This window comes from Rhagoletis pomonella, unplaced genomic scaffold (genome assembly GCF_013731165.1).
Source record: "Rhagoletis pomonella isolate Grant_MI unplaced genomic scaffold, Rhpom_1.0 Rhpom_scaffold_00010, whole genome shotgun sequence".
Lineage (NCBI taxonomy): Eukaryota > Metazoa > Arthropoda > Insecta > Diptera > Tephritidae > Rhagoletis > Rhagoletis pomonella.
This window is the reverse complement of record NW_023458564.1, coordinates 11,870,993-11,874,990: the sequence shown is the minus strand read 5'-3', so window position 1 is coordinate 11,874,990 and position 3,998 is coordinate 11,870,993.

Here is a 3,998-nt window from a genome sequence, read left to right as displayed (position 1 = left end):
GCCTTTAAAGTTTTTAATTCAAATAACGCCACTCTCATGCCAGAATGAATGTGCAAATTTATCAGTTTTGAGTTATTGGGTTGACTTGGTTAATCCTTGGATTTTCTATGTTATACCAAAACCTAGAATACCATGCTTACACGGAAGCATTTCAATTGCATAAATGTAGAGCTAAGTGTCGCAAAAAAACTTTCAAACTTGATTTCCCAAAATTTTCACATATGTATACTCCTGTTCTAATAATTAATACATATTTTGTTCTAGTAAGCTCCTGGTAATTGACACAGTTATGCAATTTTTACACAACCTAGAAGAAAATGTAGCGGTCATTTCAACATTGGCTGCGGGTAAAAATATTTAAATAATTGAAAAACGAATATCTTGCCTCCCCTTTGATAATGAATGGTGGAAGAGGATAGTCTTTCGACTCGACAACTTGGCCACTCTCCAGCATAAGGCAGCCGTCGTTAACCCATGTATTCTACCTTCGTTGTGAAATCCAGCCCATTCTTGAAGAAAATTTTTATAAAAAAGAGCTTATCTTTCCAATAGAGAATGGGCTTCACCACATTTGCTTCTCGTCTTCAACATTTACATTTCATTTTCAAAGTAAAGTTATTTATAAATACATGTACGCGTCAAAAAATTATAAAATATTCAATTTACAAATAGGAAGAGGCGAAAAAAGCAAAGCAATCTGATTTTTGTTTACTTTTTGCGTTTGCTTTGAGAATACTAGGAAGTACGAGCATTATCGATACTTTCTTGCAAATATGAGTACTGGCATCGATACTTTTTTAGAGTATTCTATATGAGTACTAGTATCGATACTTTTCTAAAAAGTTCTATCACTATAAATAATGCATTTGAGTCAAACCACGCCAACTGTGTTAATGAATTTTCATTGATTTTCTGGAAAGTGAAGGCAATTGTGGGAATCTGTAGATAATTATAGAACAAAAATACACTTTGGGCGGTTTTTCGAAATTGCACTTCGTTTTTGTTTTTTTTTTGGTATTATAAGAATATTGCAATTTTTGAGAGAAAAATTCGTAACTCGCGACCCATTTGATGAAATTCGATGAAATTTTTTTTGAGAGTTGCTGAAGCTTTTCCCTTTACAATAGAAAGATTTGCAGAATAAAATTCGCAAAACAATTCATTCTTTAATAACAATAATTTAAACAATTGCAATTATTTAGATCTTCTAGGCCTGCGATTGCAGTGAAATTTTGACACAATATACTCTAAAGTCTTGTTTTTAAGTTCCAAAAAGAAAAAAATGGTCTTTTCAATTTTGACAGTCGCTATCGATTTTTTTCTCACCTTTAAACAAAAACGAAGTGCAATTTCGAAAAACCGTCCAAAGTGTATTTTTGTTCTATAATTATCTACAGGTTCCCACAATTGTCTTCACTTTCCAGAAAATCAATGAAAATTCATTGACACAGTTGGCGTGGTTTGACTCATTTGCTAAATTGAGGTGTTCAATTTTTTTTTCGATTTTTAAACAGAGGAATCATGTTTCTCGTCTCAAAAATCTTTTATCAGTATAATAAAACATATAAAATTTTTTTTTTTTTTTTTAATAGATCCAGTGGATTTTGCATGTTTTTTTTCGAAGAACACTATATTAGACCAATTTTTTTAAGGTCAAGGAGTAATTGAGGCTCATTGCCAATACTTTTTCATGAAAGGGAATTACATTAGCTTTGAAAAACATTTTCTTTCATATCAAAATGTTGCTTCTATCGAAAGCGCTTGCCTTCCATATACCGGTATTTTTGGAAAATACGAAAACTACGATATTTAAGTAACTAGTGCAGCAAAATTACTAAAAATCGATATAAGGGGTGAACTTTAATAAAAAAGCGATTTCATCGAAACTTATTACACTCAAGGGATGCAAACTCCCGTTTAATTTCTCCCCGTACTCCAACGCGAAATTCCCCGATTTTCGCTGAAATTCCCCGCACTGGCATGATTCCATTAAAAAACTCTAATTTTTTAATCCAATTGCTTGAATTAGCTAATGAATATACATACAATATTTAACTGATAAATTTTTTCACTTATTTTTTTATAAAAATATATATTAATGCATAGCATACGTCATATAAGTCAAAGTTTCAAACTTTAGACAAAACCCACAAAAATTCAACAAATTAAACAAAAATTTAATCAAAATTGTCTCATTTTTTCTCGTAATTTTTCGAAGCCAATTTAATTTTAGTATAATAATGTGCTCGTTCGAAGAGCTGAAAATTACTGTTGGTTTTTGATATTTTTTTTGCTGGGGCCTTTCGCACTTTCTCCCACTCAGTTCACTTGATTAAAATCAGATATATATATATATCTTACTAATATTATAAATGTGAAAGTTTGTATGTTTGGATGTTTGGGAAATCATCACGCGGAAACGCCTGAGCGGATTTGTATGAAATTTGGTACGCAGATAGCGTATAGGCCAGATTGGTTAATAGGATATTTTTTAAGAGTTGCCACCTGTTAAAAAAGTTTAATTTATTTAATATGCGGGAACGACTGAATGGATTTGCATGAAAATTTGCACACAGATAGCTTATGACCTAGACTGGAAAATAGACCACTTTTCTTAAGAGTTGCCACCTGTTAAAAAAGATTCATTAAATTAATACGCGGAAACGACTGAATGGATTTGCATGAAATTTTGCAAGCAGATAGCTTATGACCTACAGTGGAAAATATGCGAATTTTTTAGAAGCGATGCCACCTGTTAAAAAAGTTTAATTAAATTAATACGCGGAAACGACTAAGCAGATTTGCATGAAATTTTGCATACAGATAGCTTAAGCCCTAGGATAGAAAGTACGCCACTTTTTTTAAGTTGCCACCTGTTAGAAATGTTTAATTTAATTAATACGTGGAAATGAGTGAATTGATTTGCACGGAAGATTTCACACAGATAGCTTATGAGCTAGGTTGAAAAATAGGCTACTTTTTATAAGAGTTACCACCAGCTAAAAAGTTTAATTAAATTAATACGTGGAAAAGTCTGAACGGATTTGCATGAAACTTTGCAAGCAGATAGCTTATGACCTATGTTGGAAAATAGGCTGCTATTTTAAGAGTTATCACGTATTAGGAAAGTTTAATTAAAGTAATACGCGTAAATGGCTGAACTGATATGCATGAAAGTTTGCACACAGATAACTTATGACCTAGTCTGGAAATATAATACTTTTATAAGAATTGCTACCTGTTTGAAAATGAAATTTTGCTCGAAGATGGTTTATGACCTGGATTGAAAAATAGGCTACTTCCTTAACCGGTTTTCCGATCAGAACGAAATTTAGTACACTTACTACGGATTTCGGAAGGATGGTCTTAGACTGAAAGTAAGTCCGATAACTCAAGGCCCCTACCATACAAATTGCTATTTTCATATTACATACATATCTCTGGAAGTATTTGTGGGAGAGAACTGAAACTTGGTATAGTGATATGTATGTGAAGTCAATATTGCCATTAATCGATTGATGTTTTAATCAGTTAGTTAATTCGATTAAATTCAATCTGATTACAGTCAATCATGATTAATTTTAATCCGACTAAACAGTTAATCATAACCGCGATTAAAAAAATAATTTTTAACCATTAACTCTTAATTTGATCAAGTAGGTTTGGTGATTAATTAAGTTATGCTGGAATTTCCCTGTGCGCACAAAGCTTGTTAATCCGGTATGGCTAAGTCGGGTTTCCTCATCAATCTAAGCAATTTGGTGTGCATTTTCATTAATCGTAGAGTTGATTACGACTAATTAATTTTAATCGTCAAAAGCGATTAACATTTTAATCGTTAATTTTTAGTCGTTAATCAGATTAACAGTTTGCCAACACTTTGTGAAACCATGTTCATATTCACGGAGAAAAATGGACGTTTTTGGAAAAGAGGCGTAGCACCTACCATACTGACTGAAAGTATCATATTGCATATCTCTTCAAATGTTTGGGGTAAA